Source organism: Pyxicephalus adspersus, chromosome 4, assembly GCF_032062135.1.
Source record: "Pyxicephalus adspersus chromosome 4, UCB_Pads_2.0, whole genome shotgun sequence".
Lineage (NCBI taxonomy): Eukaryota > Metazoa > Chordata > Amphibia > Anura > Pyxicephalidae > Pyxicephalus > Pyxicephalus adspersus.
Genome location: NC_092861.1, coordinates 135,526,994 through 135,548,737, shown reverse-complemented (window position 1 = coordinate 135,548,737; position 21,744 = coordinate 135,526,994). Strand labels below are relative to the sequence as shown.

The window sequence follows — 21,744 nt, the reverse complement described above, 5'->3', positions numbered from 1 at the left end:
CAGCACCAACTGGTTCCTCCGCAACGGAAAGAAGAAGAAATCCAACATGGCATGGGACCAAGTGGAATCTTCAAAAGTGAAGGGTTTTTTTTATTGAATGTTCCACTTTAAGTGTATATTGTCCAATTGGAATGCATGTTTTGATGACAATTTAGCTTGTTCTTTCCTTTATTTTATAATCATTTCAGAAGTCAATTTTCCTGCTATAATAAATAGGAAAGGTGGTAATCCTTCCCTGCTCTAACCACAACTACAAAAATACAGGGCAGCATGGTGGCTCAGTGGTTAGCACTCTGGCCTTTGCAGCACTGGGTCCTAGGTTTAAATCTTGAACAGGACACTATCTGCATGGAGTTTGCAGGTTCTCCCCGTGTTTGCGTGGGTTTCCTCCCACAATCCAAAAACATACAGTTAGGGTAATTGGCTTCTCCCCAAAATTCACCTTAGACTGTGATAATGGTAGGGACATTAGATTGTAAGCTCCTTTGAGGGACAGCTAGTGACATGATGTGGACTTTGTACAGCGCTGTGTTATATGTTGGTGCTATATCAATAATGTGTAATAATATTGATTGATGCTTCATGCACAACCACTTTCCTTAAACAGCTGTGCATGTAATCTGAACTTCAGCTATATACTGGAATAACTAAGAAGAAAAAAACTAAGGAGAAAAATTCTCTTTCATTTTTTTAATCCATGTTGCTAATTTCTCCAAATTTAAAAGCACTTAGTGATTTATTTGCAGCTTTTTATTCTTTAAAATATTCATATTGTGATTTATAATCTTGGAGTTCCATGATATGACATGTTATGGGGATCTCCTGTAATTGGAATAGAATGTGACACAAATGTAGGAGAGTGTCCCCAGTGACTTTGTGTCTAAATTCCAGCAGAGAACTGACAGCTGTGTACTGCTTCCTTCTACAACAGCTGGAGAAAGCATCTCTGGTTACCAGGGGAAACACAAGCACGTGACTCCCGCGTGTACTCCCTTCGTCGTGTCATGCTTTTACCCTACCCCTCCCTCCTAGTTCCAAGCCGCGTGCCCGCTCCACGCGCGCTCGCCGTCTCCATGGAAACGCATCGCGTGACTGCAGCAGATTTCCCGCGTCACCGGCATGTTTTTTTTTCTTTCCGTCAGTACGGTATTTATACTGTGCTGAAGGCTCCGCCCTTTTTTCCGGAAAGGGTTAAAGCTCGTCGTCACAGAAGGGAAAGGGTAGGGGGAGCTCCGTCACGTGGGAGGCTGGTATGTGCGTCAGAACTATGGCCCCTCCCCTTTTAACCACAAAGGCACAAAAAGCCGCGAAATAAGGTGAAGCGTCTGTCAATTTTAGAATCACTCAGCTTTTTTCATGTTTTAGTAAGATGACAATGCTAAAACATTCACATGTCCTAAGTCACGGCGGTGACATTGTTGTGTCTTACAAACGACGATATACATGAAGTAAAACGAAAGGAATGAGAGGACTGGGCGTGGCTTTTGAGGACTGGGCGTGGTCTTTTCAGAATAGAGGCGTGGCTAGCGTTGCGTGCCTCAAGCCGAGGGCGGGAGGGAGGTTCCATTGGGCGCCGCGTTGCCATGGCGACTCGGTGGGGGATTTGGTGGCGTTGCTTGTACGCGGATGGAGGGAGCAGCTGCTGATCTCTGACACATCCCCCCCCAATAGAAGCTCTGCACTGCCATATTGTACCGGGACACGTTTCATGCCGGTAAGTAAAGCTTGGCGAGGCGGCTGTCAGGCGGCCTGTAGGCCGGTGTGACTGGGGAGGAGTATAAGGGTGCAGGGTTCACAATGTGAGGCGAACCTGTGCCTGGCAGCTGGGTCATGTGTTCCATTGTAAGTAATGGAGAGAGAGAGGGGGTGTCCCAGTATTTACAAATCAGCACCACATGCAGTAGCGTTGTACAACCCAGATTTGTTACAATAGATCTGATGCCAAGGACCCCCATATGCATGCTGTGCCCATGTGCATTGTTTGCCCTCCCTATGCTGTGCCCATGTGCATTGTTTGCCCTCCCTGTGCTGTGCCCATGTGCATTGTTTGCCCTCCCTGTGCTGTGCCCATGTGCATTGTTTGCCCTCCCTGTGCTGTGCCCATGTGCATTGTTTGCCCTCCCCATGATGTGCCCATGTGCATTGTTTGCCCTCCCTGTGATGTGCCCATGTGCATTGTTTGCCCTGCCTATGATGGGTCTTGGTGACTGGGGATCCCCAGCAATATGATATACTGATAGATCATGTGCTTGTATCACCCTGTGTTATTGGATCGCACAGCAGTAAATAATGTCTGACCCATAGGCAGTAGAGGGGCTGGCTGTGTGCTGCTCTTGTACTTTTGCCCTACAATAGGTCGGTTGTGTACAACGTGCTCAGGGCTGGGGAAGGAGGGTGGTGCTCTGATATGGCAGGCTTTGTTTCCACTTAACCTTTTAGCTGCTAGTTGTTGTATAAGAATGCCACGTCTGTGCTCTCACTTCCTTACCTCCAGTCTATTGGTAGGTGTACACAGATCACAATGTTAAGGGCAGATCCAGCTTTTATTTCACATCCTGTTTTGCCTTTAGCTTTCTTTAGAGAGAACTCCTATTTCCTGTTTTTTTTTGTGCTGTTCTCAGTCTAATGCAATCAGACCTGGATATAATAAAGTCAACTGGACTTTGCTCTGAATGTGGGTGTTGTAATCTTTACATTGCACGTTGTAACTTTGTGTTACTTCTTCTTCCAAGTTTACACAATAAGAAAGTGTAAAAGTTTTGTTGGCCGCTTTATCAGGAAGATATAATGCAATTTAGCTGCAGTAACACACAGCAACATGTCTTCGGAGCAGGGTTCTCTCCTCCTGTGTCACTGTCTGTCATTTGCAATCCCTATATATTGTACAGTGCTGTGTAATATGTTGGCGCTATATAAATCCTGTTTAATAATAATATCACCTGGTCAGGGTTCATCCAGAGGTTGCTGGGGCGTCCGTGAGCTTCTCAGTTGCCACTGACACTGATGATCTTTTTGGCTATGTTTAAGGGCGACGTTCTTCTAAATAGCCAGCAATGTAAAAGGCATTCATAGGAATGCACCATGAGCTGTGGATTTAGTTATAGCAGGGGTTCCCTGAAGATCTGAAAGTATTTCAAGGGTTCCCCATGTTAAAAAGGTCAAAAGACAGGCAAAGCAGCCTGGTTTCTATTGGATGCTTTATTTTTCCTATAAAGAGATTTTTGTTTCTCTCTCTGGGTCCTGATCTGATAATAATTTGCTTCAGCCTGGAAAGATTTCCTTTAATATTATTATTTTTTAGTAAACAGGATTTATAAAGTGCCAACATAATATGCAGCGCTGTACATTAAATAGGGGTTGCAAATGACTTTACATATTTAGACGTGGATAGTTTGATATTAAAACTTTTTGATGAAGCCCAAAGCATTGACGATTGTCTTTACAGGAAGTATCTGGAGCTGGTAATGCAATGATTTGCACTTTATTTTATTCTGAGACTTGTCTGAGCTATGACAATGTATTTCTTATTCATCACTAACGTATCTGTATATAGCCTCACTTTTTCTTTTAAACCAGATCTGCTACTTATTTTTATAAACTTTTGTATCAACCCATCCTTCAATAACACTCCATCTCTCCCTCTGTTGGCTCTCCAGTTTGGCCTTTATGTGGACTGGCAGGCTACAGATGTGGCTCTGTATGAATCACGATTAGGGCCCATTGTTCTTATTCACAAGAGCGGTGGCAGCCAATTTAATTAACTGCTCCATGTGTAAATGGAATTGGGTGTTTAGTTTTGCTTGCTGTGTGCTCTTTGTCCTCGGGAACTCTGTTTGGTTTATGGCCGTCTTACTCTCCAATAACAGAGCCTGACACCCCTCCTGTTAAACAAGCTCAGGTCCTGCTTTGTAGACACACCTGGCCCGTGGGAGGCTACGTCAGATCTGCACCCAGCTGTTATTACACAGCCAAGGTCAAGAAATGGAATTGCCTGTTGTGAAGACTTCCATTTTGCTGGTGACACACGTGGTGTGAGAAAGCTGAGCAAGCAATAGCTTGTACGGGCTGGTTCCGGGCTCTGCCTGTTCCTCCACCCACCCATTCTCAGCCTTTTTCAGCATTCCTCCATTGCCCTATTGTGATTGTCTCCAGGGGTTGTAGCTTCCTGTTAGTCTGTTACCTGACAGCTGTTCTAGTTGCTGTGGTACATTGGTGGTTTCATGACTGCTTCTAGTCTGAGTTCCAGGCAGTCATTTGATTCAGTAAAAATTGTTAAATCTGTTTTTTATTTTGTAACTACAGTGTTCAACCCAAATCTCCTGTGCTTTGCCCTCAAATCCCTCCACAGCTCTTGTCCCACTTACCTTTCTGACATGATAGAAAAATACTCCACTGGCAACTCTTTTCGCTCCTGCGATGACCTACTAATGACTTCCTCACTCATAACCTCATCACACGCAGGACTCCAAGACTTTTCTAGAGCTGCCCCGACTCTCTGGAATGGTCTTCCTTGTCCTATTCAACATGCTAAGGACTGGCGCAATATAAATCCTGTTTATTATTATTATTAATAATAACCAAGAACATTTTTCAAGCTTGGTGGGAAGAAATTGTAGGTGGGTGGAAGCCAACTCATAAGTAACCACCCAAAAAGTGCCGGGTGGTTCGCCCAGCTTAAAAGGGCTAGGGAGAACACTGAACCAATTTAGGTACCTACAGTCATTTAAATAAATAAGTGCACCCCATGGACAATTTTTATTTAGGCGGAACTAAAGCTGCACTACTCGCCTATTCAGGTTCCATTGCAGGGCACCACCATCTTCCTTCTCTTCTTCCCAATGACGATCTTTGGTCATCTTGGCTGGCTGCTCAGGGATGATTTACCTCCCATGCAGGTGCGCTGGAAATCAATTATCCCAAGCACATGCAAGGGAAGCCGGGTTTTCCCTGTCAACCAAAGCAGACGCTGCATATGCGCAGTTCAGCTTTGACGTCCGAAACTCGCAGAGATCGGGCACGTAAGACACGTTATTGCGCCCGTCCCTTTCTACAGCAATGATCTGCATGATCGAGCATTTGTAAAACAAAACTTTTCATACAATGATTTACTTGAATTGATTAAATGTTTTATTCATTCTCATAGTTTAAATGAACCTAAGTGCAGATTTGTCATAAAGAAAAAGATGCTCCCTCGTGTTTACATTTGTTATATAATGAGGAATTGGGTGTTTCAGGTTTGGTGCCAGTGAGTTGAACCTCCTTAGGGATTATGCTGGTGGAACCTGTTTTATTTAGATATAAAATACCCAAGCTCTGATGTTCTCTTTGCTATTGACTTGGGTGGTGTCATCATGAAAAGATCAAAAGAGCCCTCATAATGAAGGTAATGGGTGTCTAGAAGTCTGACTGGAGACTTGATAAAAGATGGCGGATTATTTGAAAATAAGTCTTTTCACTGTAAGGAGAATATGTGACATAGATTAAACAAGTGCTGGTTTGTTTAAGATTGGCTGACCATTTGGTGCAGGAATGGAGTGCACCAAACCACCCTATTCCAGGGGTCAGCAACCTTTACTATCAAAAGAGCCATTTTGCCTCCTCTTCCACTAAAGAAAAATAGTCTTGAGCCGCAAAACATAACACAGTTTATAAACTTTTAAAAGTCTAACTTAACACTGCACAGGACGGTACCAGCAGAAAGACTTTGGATGTGTAAAAAAAGAAAATTATATGAAGACAACACTTTGCGATGGATGCATGAGGAGAGAGCAGGCTCCCTGGAACAATGTGCTGTGCACTAAAGGATCAAAGATAGTCATTTGGCCACAGTAACTTTGGCTATGTTTGGGATTACAAGACAACATTTTTAGAAGAATCTTATAGGTGAATTATGGTAGGATAAACATGGTTTGCAGTTACTTTGATAGTTCAGGGCCTGGGTATCATACAGTCATAAAGTCAGCTATGAATTCTGCATCATATTGAAATGGCCTTGACAAAACATTGAGGGCAGAAGCTGAACCAAAAATGATTGGGACCACGCTTGCAAACCTACCAAGAAGTGGGTCAGAAAGTATAAATCTGTGAGGATTGTGGATTGACCTTGTCCAAGCCTTGAGTATAATCCCATCGAAATGCTGTGGTGGGATTAGAAATGAGTAGACAATATAGGGAAACTCATAAACATCCTAAAACTAAACTAAACTTTTTTTTTTAAGTGATCCAAAGCTCTACCCGGTTCATGTTGGTATAGTGGACAGGTATGCAGAAGAAGTTATTCTTGCAGGTGTTTGTACATCCCAGAAGCTGCTAAAAGTGTATTTACTTTTTATATGGAAATGAGTCAAAAGACAAATAATCTTCAATTTTTTTTTTTTTTTTTTGCCTCATGATATTTCTTGAACAGAATTGGGAAATAGGGACGGTGCAGTCACATGATTTATATGAACATGTGATGATTGGATGAGAGAGCAGAAAGTGATCACATTGGTTAGCTGCTTCTCAGTGACTGTCCAGTCACAGACTAGAGATAGGGATGTAACCCATCTTTCTTAACAGCAGCACATGAAAGTCAGATTGCCAACTATACTCTGTCTGGCAGATCTGCGTAAATTGCAAAACTGGATTACCAGAAAAACACATTTTTTGGCAGGTAGAGAACTCTAATATCTGTATTATTAGGGTGTGTTAAGCTCTTTACCTGCTTTAGGTGTTATAGATGTTTTTTTTCAGGTCTGTATATTTAGGTAGACAATAAACAAGTTCCTCTAAACTGACAGAAGAAGTGGCAAATGTAGTTAGCAAAGGATTGTGGAAATGCTTGTACACTGAAAGCTTATTGCTCTTCTAGGATTCCATTTTTGAAGAGATACAATAATCCTTCCCTGATAACATAATCCTTATATCGTGCTATTGGTCATCTCTCATAATGTCTCTGATAATAACTATTTACTCATCCAGCTAGTGCAAACATTTGACAAACCCGGCAGAATGATGGTGCCATCAGGTAAAGGTTTATTAAACGGGAATTGAAACCTGATTTTTACTGCAAACAGGGTGCTCTGTAATTAGTGCCTCTTAAAGACTCGTGCTTTTTTAGCTGTCTTATTGATGTTTGTTTTCCTGTGCAGACATTCTAAAGCTGGGGAGATTTATGAATTACCCTGTAATCCTGTTGTTTTTATGTTTTGTAAAGGGCTCTTTCTACTAAATGTTGAGAGTTCACTGGAACTTATGGGAACCGACGTTACTCTGTCTGTAGTATTTCTGTCGTCATTCTTTAGAGAATTCAAACAAAGATCTTATTGGTTATAAGCTCCAGCAGCTTTCTTTCCTTGCTTCTTCTTTGATCAACTACCCTATGGATTTGATCCTACTTTGATTCCTAATTATGCCGCACCCCTAATTCAGTGAATACAATTTCCAGCAGTGTGAAAATGGGGGGGGGGGGGGTTTAAAGCAGCAAGTAAATTCTTCGAAATATTCAATTGTTTATTTCTGATCGACTAGACAAGAAAAACTCAAGATTCACAAACTCATGTTATTACAAAGTATAGAACATGGTCAGTTTCTCTATTAGTCAAAGTCTCAACATGTTTCACAGAAAGTTCAGCTTCCTCAGGGCAAGTATTCGTTCACATGACTATCACCTCCATGTTTGTATCTAGCAGGACAGAACCAATTTAGGCAGAGCAGTTACCCCATGCATAGGGAAAGAAGCAGCCTGACTTGAAATAGTCATATGGGGCGAAAGAACCTTAAACCTACAGTGGATTTTTTCCTGAGGTTGCTTAAAGTGAGATATTCTCTGGCCTATTTCATCAATAAGAATGATGTGGTCCTTGAGATTGCAGCAAACATATGTATTTTTTTTAAACTCAGGCAGTGCAGGTACCAATTTTGATCTCTCCCTGTACAGCAGGAATAGAGTTTGAGAGGACGAAACAGAACAAATTATGTCATAGCCAAAAGCATGCTGAAACCCACGTGACTGTAGTGAGCTCATCATTGTTCTTCTTTTACTCTCCTACTGGGGTCTATTCAGTAGGACACTGGTTTAGAGGACCTGGGTTGAATAAATTACATTGGGTGTCATTAGTATTATTAATAAACAGTATTTATACAGTGCAAACCTTTAACACAACACTGTATATTAAATAGGGGATGACAGATATACATTGACATGGGAGGAGGGGAGGACCCTACCCAGAAGAGCTTATAATCTAAGAGGGGGGGGGATATCGATTGGTGTGAAGTAGTGAGTGTTTAGGAGACAGAAAAAGAGGGGTTGACGAGTTTGAAAAGATGGGTTTTGAGGGCTCTTTTAAATGAGCAAAAAGTAAGAGCACGCCAGATAGGACGAGGAAGACCATTCCAAAGAGCCGGGCAGCTCTAGAAAAGTCTTAGAGCCGTGCGTGTGAGGAGGTTATGAGAGAGGAAGTCATTAGTAGGCCATTCAGCCCAGTAGGTAGACAAGCTGTTCTGCATTAATGGGCCAGTTTAATTGTTTAGCCATTGCTGGAAGTACAAAATGCTTATTGGTCTAAGCTGAAGTTGGGATTTAGGTAATTATATCTTTATCTGGGACATCTGAGCATATACAAGGAATGACAGAGGAAAAGATGGCTGTTTTGTATGCCAGACTGACGTACAGACTCCTGATATGGCAGAAGCAAACTTTTTGGCTGCCCAAGCTATGTTAGGGTCAATAAAGACAAAATCTTATCTCGTAAACAATGTTGCAGTCAATCTATTCTGAAATCTCTGATCCCCTCATTACCAAGGCAACTGTTCAGTGATCAGCTATCTGTAATTCTATGATGGAAGATCACTGGAACATGCTTCACAATAGCATTTATGTTTTACATATGATATAGTGCTGAACATGAATGTGGATCAATAGTGAAAGCAGTTATTTGTGGGCTGGCCAGTTGATTTTCTGGGAGTGTATGATGTCACCAGATGCAATTCATTTGGCCCGAATGTGTGTGTATGTATATATGTATGTTGTGTGTGTGTGTATATATATATATATATATATATATATATATATATATATGTGTGTGTTGTGCTCATTTTATAGCAAAAAATCTCCTGTAAAGATGAGCATTTTTTTTTATATTTTACATCTGCTCCAAGTGGCTAATGATCTTGTCTAGCCTGAACGCCTAAGGGCCTTTTGATCAACTAGCTGCTCATCCATCAAGCTATCTCGTCTTTCTCTCCCTCTGTTGCAGTGAGATGCATGGAAAGACATGAGCGCTTTTTATCTTTTTTTAAATAGGAAACAATCTTTAAAACCGGCTTGGTTCTTCTAAAACTTGCTCACAGAATTGCAATGTAAAATGAAGACCTTCTGTCATATAAGATTTCACCATAGAATAAAACACAGTGTTTGCTCAAGGTTTGTGTTTTGATATATTTCAGGAGCAGTGAGTAGCAGAAGCTTCTAATGGCTACATGTCATTCACACAATAACAGAGCACAGTAAAACGATGTGGATTAAAGCCAAAAAAAACCTCAAGTAATCTTCACATAGCTCCTTTCAAAGAACAGTTTTCACCATGACTTTGATGAGTTTTTCATATATTATGTTGCAACAGTTTATGTTGCAACAGTGAGTGTGAGTGATAACATAGAATTGTTTTGGCTATGTATCCTCATTCATAATTATGTTTTTAGTTCATTCTAACTTCCCGCTGTAGGAAAAAAACTTGTGCCAGAGAGGTCCATGTCCCGGACTATAGACCACAGAGTAGCATGATACAAAGTCGTGCAATTTGTTAATCTTTTGTCTTCCAAACTCAAGATGGGCAAACTGTGTGTCTTGTGCCAGTGAAATCTGGGTTCCGGCCACGTCAGGACACCGTAACAGACAAAAAGTTTCATTAGTGTCCTGCTATTTCTCTGGTTTGCCAGTTTACAGAATGCACAGCTGCTAATGACCCTTAGCTTGTGCTTTGTGAATGGCAAAGCAGAGGGAGGGGGAAAGGGGCAGAAAATAGTAATGGTTTAAAACAAAATGTAAAAAACAATTTGAAGGAATAATGAGACCTTTATGTGTGATGATCAGAATGATTGACAAATGCACTTTTGCATTTGTAACCTGAAAGTCTTATACAGGAGGTATTCCAAAGCAATATTATGCAAGGATGTGTATCTTATTTCCTGGAGGACATCTTTCTGGTAAGAGAAGTGTGAGGGCTGCATGAGGTCCAATAAGCACCAGTTTACCATGATTGCTCCAAGCCCCTGTTTACATCTGCATGGTTTGGGCACAATTAATGTACATTACCATTGAACTCTACAAAACATTTGATATTACCGAAAACCACATTAAAAATACAGTAAACAGGGCTTTTTTTTTTCTAACTCAATGCAACCTGGTGGAAGGATGAGAAGATAAAGCACAGGACACCGATGTGTATTGCTTATTTCATACACAAGAGTTGGAAGGGATGGAAAATGCTTTCATGTGAAATGCATCTGTAACACACCAGTAATGGTATTTCATATATTCATCTTTCACTCATCTTTAGGGGTTTTTTCCACCACAACTATTGGTATTTCTTTATCCGAATACAATAAACTTCACACTGACCTCATCTTTTTTTGATTGTGCCTTTGATACACGTGAAAACATTTCAGCGATTTGCAGTCTTGTTAACAAGCTAACGGCGTGCACCAATGCTCGTGTGCATTCTTTTGTTTAAAACAAAGTGTTCAATGTACTGAAATGTTGCTTTGATTCCTAGGTAGTGATTTCTTGTATCAGATTATCTAAAAGCATGGTTAATGTACCACTTTTTCCTTTTCACACCTTCCTTCGCTTGAAAAATGATCCACATGGTTCCTAATAACGTCCTGTTGTTGAGAGGCTTACTTTATTATGGCCAGAGATCCAGCTATTCACATTCAGATTGTACAGGATTTGCATAACAGTTGCATACTTGAGTAGGATAAAAGAGATGTCTTTGTTACCCGTTCAGCTAATTTCCAACTCTTTCAAATGGGCACCTCTTGCCACAGGCAAGTCAAAGTAGTCTCCATTTACAGAAACAAAGGCCATTGTTTCCAAAAGGGTGACAAGTGGTGGAGTTTAACATTTTTATTTATTTATTTTTTTTACTTTGATTTTGTCTATGTTTTATTTATTTTTTTTGAAGTCACATTAGTCTAATAGGTTGAAAGATTTTTTTTTCCTGTTTTCACTGCTTTGATGTCTTTGTTCTATGTCACAGTATTGCTTTGTCAGTCTGTTTTGCAGTTCTCAGAGGGAGGCAGTAGAGTTTTTTTATACAATCTGCAGACCTCTTTTACCACACCAGCACTATAAGTATGTATATAAGTGTTGGTTGGGAAAATCTAGCTTTCGTGAGACATTTTCAGCTGTGGATTCGTTCTGTAGTACAAAGGTACCTACGAACATAAGATGACACAATGGGCCATTAGGTAAATCTTTCCAAGGTGGGAGAGGATACATTTTCATCAGTGAAGCTGGGTGATCCAGCAAACCAGGAATATATCTAGTCCAGGACTAAAAACCTTTGCCAACAGATAGCAAATGACTTCCAAGAAATCCATTCCAGGTTTGCTGGATCACCCAGCTTCCCTGATGAAAGTGTATCCTCTCTGCCTTGGAGCAGTTTATTAAATCAGACCCAATGATCTCATGTCTGTGGGTGTCCATATTCTGCTGGATGGCTTGTCTCTATTGGTTAGATAAGCCAAATGCCATGTTTTTAGTATTGTACATCGACCCTATGTGAAAAGCTCTGCATTCCCCTTCTATCCCTCAACTTATATTTTTATAAACAAATAAAATTTTTAGCAATCTCTAAGAATGTTTTAATGTCAGGTCGGTCATATACACAATATTGGGATTAAAATGTACAATTATTCCTACAGCAAACACACTTTAGACAATTATGCACTTGCAACCTTGTGGCCACAGTTCCCTTGTAGAAAGCCGGCTCCGTAAAACATTGTTAGGGAGGTTCATGTCGAATCGAGTCCCGGTGCTTCTCTATTGTTTATATTCCGGATGAGTTAAAAAATCAGGGTTTCTGGCATAAGGGCACAGATTCTCAGACACACTTCGGAATGTTGAATCTTCAGCTTTGAGCATCAGATTACAAAATGTTTGTCCCAAAATTTATCTAAATTTCCATTTTACAAAATTAAGGATCAGGCGTGTGGGTATTGAAGAATGCAAGTGATCTCTCTTCTGCAATAACCTGACTTACCGGATCATGCCGGTGAAATGTGAAAAGGCTGAGCTGGGACCGCACAGTGTCAACTTTGGTTTCCGGGAAAAAGCAGCAATCCTTGCTTCCCTGGCGTGAGCCGGAGATAAATGAAATGCTCCGGAGTTACACCATCTCGGCACGGCCAATCAAGGTGGCTGAAGAAGGAAGAATAAAAGAAGGTGATGGCGCCTTGCAATGAAATCCGGATGGGTGTGTCGCAGGGCCTTGAGATTCTATGAAATGACAAGGGTCTTTCTTAAGACAAATTTTAATTGTCTACTTGTGTTTATAACAAATATTTTTTCCCCAATAGAGCGAATTTGAGTTGCTTTATTGTTTTTTCTGTTCTTTATTTATGATCACATCCGATCCTGATTTACTGGGGTATCGTGTAAGTTTGAATAAGATCTGAAACTTTACTTTACTGCTTTGGTAAGAACCATGAATAAAACGTTTTAACTGAATTTCTGAAAAGAATTGATGGCTCGTCCACACATGCCAAACGAGTTTTTTTGTTTGTCAAGTCATTGTGCTTTTGGGAATCATCCATTTATCTCAGGCCTTCCAGATTTGTTTAAAGACTTAAAGCCTCTGCAGATCTAAAGAATAATAGATCAGTCTAGTATATAATAAAGCACACTTAACCAATTGATCTGGCATTTTGTGTTTTTCTAGTTTAAAATAGTACATTTTTATTTGCCTAGCTTTATGTACAACCATTTATTATTTGTTTTATTACTGCCTAAAAAACTAAACTCCTTGCACAGACTCCTGTGAAACATTAAACCAGTTGCACAAAATTAGATTTTCTATGTGCGCTGTGTATACCAGCTGTGTATAGATCACCTTCAGGATGCTTTATTACTAGAAAGAAATATTTGAATCTTTTTGACAGTTTTAGAATAATAAAGCAGTTGAAGATTAAAATGGAAAGGTCATGTTTAATAAGTTGTAAGATGACTTGTATAGCACACTGAAGAGATTAGGAATGTACATGGTGTTATGTGAGTGTTCCTTCCAGCTGTCACCTATCATTCCACTACCAACTGTTTGGTGATCACAAAGCAGGTATTGAGGTAGTGCATGTGTCCACACCATAAAGTAAATGCATACATCTATCAAATTGAAATTGTCCTTAAAAATTTAAATGTGACGGGGCATGCAGATTAAAGAGAGGGCACAATGAACAGCTGACATTTTAGCACGTATATTCTGTCTCCTTCCAAGCCTGTTAGGTAGAATCTGGGTGCACGCAATGGCAAAGGTCCCACATATTCTCGAGTCTTCTGATTTTGTAGCTCAGTACTATTAGCAGTTGAGTGATGTTTTCACCTGCTGATTTAATTTATATTTAAAATATAACGAAGTCTTGTGTCAAAAATAGGCAAAAATTGAACATAAAGGATTCAACAACTGGTAAAACCAGCATATGTATTTAGTTTTTTTGCTCCCAGAATACAATATGCAAAGATGTAATGACAGACATAATAGTCTATCAGTCTTGCAGAGAGGGAGGAGAAACCAATGACAGGAACTGTCATTCTTCTAAATTAAATGAGCTCTGTACTGATTCATCAGGTTAAGCTGGTGCAACTTTAATCTGATGATGTGGTGTGTAGGTGTTGGTCTGAAGACAGTGTCAGGCCTATGCTTTTTTGATACTTTGTACACTTTGTGTTGCTTTTTTTGCTTTTAATACCGTTAAAAAAAGATGGTAAGAAAAAAAAACTAAAATTTCTAGTGACCAAAAAGATTCATGACCTCTTTTAGAGCTTTCTCTGAAGAAACAAAGTACCTATTGGACTTAGATATGCTCAGAATTGATTAGAAAAAGTTTTACTTAAAGGCCATAGAGATGGCATATCATCCCATGTTGGGGTAAAACCAAACCACTCCACTTCTAGAGGTAGGGACATAACTTTTCCCTAAGACATGTTCTTTACCGCAACATTCTCTAAACAGTTGAAGTGTTTTTTTTTTTTTAAGTTTTAGGAATGCTTTTTGGGGATCTACATCCTCTTCTTCAGGGCTGTGAGTAGAAGTAACTCTGATGATGACTATACCAATGTGTTTCTAGGCTGTAATCTGGGTCCTGGTACAGTTCCTGTGTTATCGCTGTCCCCTTTCAGCTGGGCGCTCCACCCTGCACTTTTCAGTAACCACCCGGCTGTTTTTTGGTGGTTACTAAATAGTTGTGTCACAATATGGGGCTGTCACCCAGCTTAAAAATTCCTGGGGAATATACTGTGTTCTATGGAGATGGGAGAGTTGATTAGCTTAAAGTGCCAGAATATGTTAAACAATAATATAATTATTTTTATTTGTGACAAAAGTATCTTTAAACACCCTTAAAGTGATCTTGTTAGCGCAAATGAGGCTTGTGGTGGGCCGCATGGTGGCTTCCTTTTACTTACCTTTGTATGTTCTGGTTTGCTTTCAAATACCCAAAACATATGGGTAGGTAGCTCCTGCCACCTCCCCCCTTTAAAAAATCAGCCTTAGAATACTGTATTTTCCCCAGAAATTTTTGTAAGCTCGGAAGAACCTATAGGCGGCTGCTGGCCTCTGTATTGTGACCCAACCACAAACGGCCAGGTGGTTAACGAAAAAATGCCAGGTTGTGCACCCAGTTAAAAGGGCCTGGGGAGAACACTGGAATATATTTTACAGATTTAGGACATTTGATTGCGATCCCCTTAGTGAGACTGTTATGGATCTGACAATACACCATGTAATCTGTCGGTTTCTATATAAATTTATTAACGTTTCAGCAGTGTATATGAGCAGCTTGCAGCTAAAGGACCACTCTTAAGCTATGAAAGGTAAAGGTAACATAAAATACATGGGCTGCCATTGATCTCAAGTACTAAAAATGGAAGTTTCTTGTCATACAAATGCACCACAAGCAGACTTGTATTCTAATTTTAGGAACATTGCTGTTCTTTCTGTGAAAGCCACTCCTCATTAGGGTTGGAACAAGATTGTTAACCATAATTTGCATGCAATGTGTAAAAGTGAAATAGTAGTCTGATGCGGGGCTGCAGATTTTATTTGTATGTTGCTGTATTTAGACATAATTATTCTTAAAAAATGAACATTTAGTGCCCAGGTTATTTTGGTATTCCAGTTATTGCCCCATATAATATTAAATAGCCCTATACTATACCATTTTTTGTACAGAAATGACTTTCTTGGTGAAAGTGACCGAGCATCTGCTCGTCACTGAGGCAACCACAATCTGCTCTGGTGTAATTATAGCAGTGAATAGCTTCTTAATTATTAATTGCTTACCCTGTTTGAATGTGTTTATCATATTTTTAATGTCATTTTCAGATGGTTTCCTAGACCTAGAAAGCCAAGTGAGGAATGGTTATGTTGATTAGGTAGATATTAGATGTACAATTCAGTAGTAATTGTATTTTGCATTTTAATGTTGCTTCTTTAGTCCCTATAGCCTCAAGGTCACTTGTAGGGTGATTAAGCCCCAATTCACACCTTTTGTAGTTTGAAGCATTTGTGTAGTTTAGTATTTTAATTTCTTCCTAAAGAAAAAATATTTGTAGCGTTTTTTTCTTCTTAAGAACCCTCTCAGGTTTGACCCATCCTAAAACTATAGTAAAAATAAACACACCTCCCTTTAATCCCACAGATCCGTCCATCTATCGGGCAATTTCATTCATCAGGCCCTATGTCGTCACGGTATCCTTCTTCAGTATGGGGTGGGGGAAGAGCCGGGCACTGCCATCTTCTTCACTCTTCTTCTGGGTTCTTCAGGGGAAAAAGATTGCACATGCTTGAGATGGGCAGCTTTTTTTTTTTCTTCCTTCTATTAAAGAGGGAGTTCCTTTTGCGCATTCCCAAGATCTGCATGCGCAGAAGAAGCAGCCAAGAGCTCCCGGAGATGCGTTCCATAGGTATCCCGGGAAGCTTTGCGCTACCATTCTGTTTTTATCACTGCGGTGTGGACATACTGCAGAAGAATACTGATCCCTACATTTCCTATACAAATGCTGCACCAGACATGCCCTAAAGCTATGGTATTCACACTTTTGTATTTTTTACACTCGTGTGACTAATGTGGAGTCTATATCAGGATGTTGTACAATAGAGGTTTATTAGCTCACACTTAAAAATAGACTATAGTTGAAGAATGCACCCTTGTGTTGGCTAATGGGAGCCAGGAGAGATGATCCTAGAGTTTCTGCAAAACCTTCACAGTGTCTCTTATTTAACAGACTGTGAGGGGTCCTACCCATTCATTCTTTCTTGCCCCATGTCCCATAGAGATTTTCTAGTGATTTCCCCCCCCCCTGGTATGCCATTGCCAGTCAGTGGCTCCGCTCTGCCCTTTTGAAGTCTAATACCACTGTTATTTGGAAGCCTCTCTGATCTAAACATTAGGGTGCAACCTGAGCAAGTGGAAATAAAGCAAAGCTCATTGAAGAAATAGTTTCTGTTGTGATTCTGTGACTAACATCACATCAACCAATGACATAGGAACATGATCACAAATTATTATAGAAACTCCACCAAAAATAATATCAAAACAGCTTATTTTAATAAATAGTAGAGTGTGCATTTTCTATTAACAATTTATTGCAAGTTAGAATGAAGCAGGGTTTTCAGGGTGACCTGAAAAGAAATGTCCTGTAGTTGATAGAAATGTGACTTTATATAGTAAAGTGACACCTCTTCTGAATCCCTGTGTGCAGCAACCAATGTTTTCAGGACCTTCTTGCCTTCTTGTGTCTTATCTTCTGAAGTTTTCAGCCGAACCTTCTCTATATTTTGTACTTGTGCTTCACCTACATACCCCACCTTGCTAAGGTTGCGTACACACGTCAGATGATTCTCGTCCGATAATCGCCTCAGAGCTGATTATAGACAAGAATCTGGTGTGTGTACAGTGCTTGTCAATAATGGATTTGTCCTGGCGGATTGACGAACAATCGTAATGAAAGTGAAGGGAGCTGCTCTGTCATTCTCCGCCATCCCCTCTCCATGGAGCAGAATGGTGCTGTATGTACAGCGCTCCTTCATGCATTGTGCAGGCTTTTGTCGTTGGAAGGGATGGTGAAAGATCCTTTCTAATGCCAATAATTGCATGTGTGTAGCCAGCCTTAATCTCTTGATTGAACAATAAGCATATGATTGACAGCTAGGTTTTCAACTCCTAGTCCCAATTGTCTCCCAACAACTCCTTTGTTTATCACCCAACTGTGCTGATTTTATATAGGGCATGATCAATCAATCACAGATTCAATTATTTCAAAATTTACTTTTTTCAGAATGCAAAAATGAGTAAAATTTTAGTTTAATTAAATTGCATTGTCTACCAGAACTAGTAGATTGCTTTCACTTTTTTCAAATCACCTTTTTACTATGTCCCTGTGATAGACATAATCAGGTTGTGTAGTTTAGACAATGCAAAAAATAAAAAGTCATGTAATCGGAGCACAAGAATATTGGAGGATATAGAAAGGTTTGTAATGTAGGTGACCAGCTTTACAATGATTATTTGGTGACCTGCTTTGAACCATCACAAACTAGAGAAACAATGTTTATAACGTGTCTACATCCGGCTTTTCTCTAGACTCCCAAATCCTTAATTCTTTGATGTTCTTGTTTCCATATCCATTGTATTCTGATTCAGCCATGGCACACTTGATAAACGTTCGTAGAAGACTTTGTCTCCCCTTCTGTTATACTCTTTACAGACTGGCAGCTGTCTCTCTTCCACCCTTCTCCTGGCCTAACTAAAAAGCTGCATGCATGCTAAAAGACACTAATGCTTCTGTTGTCCTGGCTACTGACATTATGCTGCATTGTAATCAAATCTGGGCTTTTTGCTGGCCGTTTTGGGATTCAAATCTGACCTCCAATCTTAGCAGCTGCTCCAGTGAGATGGACAATACCCTGCTGGAGGGCAGAACTAGACAAAAGGATGCAAGTCTGCTTTGTACAGCCTTCTAGTAAATGGGGTGGCACATGATCTTTTATCTCTTTCAGCTAATAGACGTTATAGGATGTATGGAAGATTCTAAACAGTATTTGTTATTAAAACTATAAATGGCAAGTGGCTATAAAACAAAATCCACATGGCAAAACTGAAATAATGAAAAACCTTACCTATCAAACCTATAACTCTATACTGTGATAAGGTGCACATTCCAATATTTTAGGGCTTTATCTTCCACAAGTGGATTGCAGAACGAGAGAAGGGTCATAAGATTGGTCTAATATTGAAAAGGTTCCAATTCTGTGTTCAGTCTTTGACATGATGCCCAATCCACATTCTTTTAAGTATGAACACAACCAAAATGAATACGTGTCAGTGTTTGACCCAGAAATTTTTTTTTTATTAAGCCGGGTGATAAGAAATTGTAGGCGGGTGGCAGTTAAAGAACTCTTCAGTAACCACCCAAAAACAGCCGGTGGTAGTAGTGGTGTGCCCACTAAAAGGGGCTGGAGAGAACGCTGCATGTATCGTATAATTAATTTTAATCATTTTGTAGTATCAACCCAGCCCATCGTGTTTTACCATTTGCAGACCTAATCATGCCCCTTGTGCCATTGACATCCTCACCCACACATTTTATCTTGGCAACACTCCACTTGCTGCTGGTGATATAGCACTGTGGTGACCTGAAAGAAATCTCAAAGTGGCAAGTTTAAAGTAAATTGAGTCCAGATGTGGGTAATCCAGACATGGATTGGGATGAATAAAGCATAGCTGAATCACAATATTATTTTTAATAACGCAAATGTTGATGTTATCTGGTGTGAAACGGTGTTATCATGTTTTTGCTTTGTGTTTGGGTTGATTGTTGGAAACCAGCAGGCTTGGAGTAAATGGACCCTCGGAGTAGTTGTTTACACGGCAAAAATGTTGTTTGCTTGTTAGGTTTCCTTCCTATCCATGGCAGGATATTGTTCAATGTGCTGCTAATTGCCATAACCGGGCAAAGTGAGTTCAGCAAAAGCTGTGTTTATTAAATGGCTCTGAACATTTTAAGCCAGAATTTGCATTTGGGAGATATTTGGTTTTCACAATGTTGTGTGAATTGCAGCTGCCCTGGCTTGTCTTCACGAAACCAAGATAAATGTGTCTTTTGTATTATCTCAATATATTGGGTTTGTTCAGTGCAAAAAGTAGTTGGCAAGCTTTGCTTCATTTTGTCTGGTGCATGGCTTGAAATATTCGGATAAAATGGAGATTGGTTTATGGGAGTCATGGGAATTGTGTCCATTTCACATCTTCCAAATGTCTGTTGGAGAGGTCAGCTGAGCGACCATATGGCTATGTATTTTTTTTGTCAGCAGGAATAGGGGGAAATGCAAATGTTCTTTCAGACTGTTTGAGGCAGCTTGTTAGGCACACCAGTTGTATTATATTCTGTGTTGTGCAGCAAATGAGGCTTTGCATCGGATAAATGCATTTGCAAGGAAGATAACGTCTTCAAAGATTTGTTGGGTGTGCATGCAAGAGACCCATTTGATGCATATCTTATTAAATATAAAAACTTTTCTTTTTACAGTTTTCCCAAAAACTTTATCCACCTAGGAACAGCCATATATTACATACAGATTCTGCTTTCTTTTTTGCATTGCTGCACATTTGCTGTGTTTTTATTGCTCTTCTCCCAGAGCCTGAGTCGGTGAATTCTTTAAAGTAAACCTTGTTGGGTGTTTGATGTGGTCTTAGTTGTCAAAGGATATCTTAACCCAGCTTACACCTCCTTAGATGCAGTGAATGTATTTGTTTTTTTTTGTTTTTGTTTTTTTTACAGGCATAACATTTTCGAAGTACTGAAAAATACCTGCTCACCCTATTACAAATGTTCTGCTATTAAATTTCCTATATTCTGAATGAAAATGTTACAAGCTTTTCTAGCTGTCTTCTACAAACAACTCTCCTCTATGCAATGACGATAGGAAGGGACAATGTAGACCAAATCAGTATTGCAGGCTATGATGCAAATACGATGCTTCCCCATAGATCTAGTTCAGTGAGTGTGCGTTGAAGCATATTATTGTCAGGATCACCAGGTAAAAATAAAGGAGATGTGCCAAATAGGTAGTTATTATTTCATGTGGTCTCCCTGCACCCGACCTTTCCACATTTGCGACTTATACTCGTCTCTGTGGGTTAAGGTGGCCATCTTGGTAAAGGCAGGGAGACAAGGAGAATGGTGAGCAACACAATGGTGAAATCGCCAAATATCCCTCCAGATCTCCAGCAATTAAAGCTACACACACATTTTTTTTTTTTTTTGTCACTGGGAACTTATTTTTCCCATTACAGATGATTGTATGAGTGCTGTACACACAACTTGTGTTGTGCTTTATGGCGAGGGCAGAGTAAGGACAAGCGAGCGGCACCCTGCTGTGCCCACTTCCCTTGATGTGTGTAATGGCCCCATTAATCCATGATCGACGTTGTGCGACCACTGTTAGATTCTCACCCAAAATGAGTATGGGTGTCTCTGGTAAGAATGTGACACACATACACTCTAATAACACATAAGAAAACTAATCTATGTGGATGAAAATGGCCTTTTAATAGACAACTCTGGGCTGGCTGGTGGTCATGGAAGAAGAATATTGAGCATAATGTGCTTTATTTCTTTTTCCAAGCCATAGACAGAAATAGAACATCTCTGTTTTAAACTAAAGAAAAACAAATTCAGCTCTGCACGTGTTTAGAGACAGGAGGAGCGAGCACTAAATGCTCTCTTATGTGTAAGGCCTTAAGACTTTGTCATACAAATGACAAACTTTTATATATGTATCTTTTTGTGAAATACACTTTTGTACTTCTTGACATCAGCACTTAAATCAAATTTTGTGGCATTAGGTGTCCCTTATCACTCGTTATATTCTGACATTTCAGTGTCGGAATTCCTATGTAGCTCACCTTTCCGACCACTAGTATGTCCATTTTTTTTTTCTTCAGAATTTTCCAGTAGCAGTTGACAAACTTGGTATTTGCTAAAAAAAACAAAAAAACAAAATTTACATCCCTGCAGACACCAAATTTTGTTTTGGTCCAGATGCTAAACTGGTAGCACAGTGGGAATGTGTAATCATCTCTTGTTAAGTGAAGATCAGTTGTTAAGCCTGGAGAGAATATAGTCACCAGAGATCGAGGTCACACTGCCGCCATGTGAGGGAGTGAAAGTTAAGTCGGGTTGGAAGTCGGATATCATCTGCCTATGGGACTACTTGAGATTTAGCGAAAGAAAAGATGACCAAGCAAAAACTTGAAGTGTAAGGTCACCTTTGTGCATTAGAAATAAAAACAGATGGATAAATCACATCCACAGATACATTTACTTTATTTTCCAATGATGTACAATCTAAATTCGTATGTACTTTGTAAATGCTTTTCTTCCAACACTTATTAACCCTGGCACTGCCTGTTCTGAATAGGGGATGTTGCAGGTGGGAGCGTAATGAAAAAGTTTTCACATAGTAGTTATGGAAGTACTATATC

General features: G+C 39.9%; 1 protein-coding gene across 1 annotated transcript in view; it reads left to right on the top strand.

Moving 5' to 3' along the window:
• Positions 1 to 1,555: 1,555 nt before the first annotated feature.
• Positions 1,556 to 21,744, top strand: part of FOXN2 (forkhead box N2) — a 34,594-nt gene continuing 14,405 nt past the window's right edge. The window contains exon 1 of the mRNA XM_072409734.1: positions 1,556 to 1,714. The gene's annotated coding sequence lies outside the window, so the exon portion shown is untranslated. The remainder of the gene's footprint in view (positions 1,715 to 21,744) is intronic.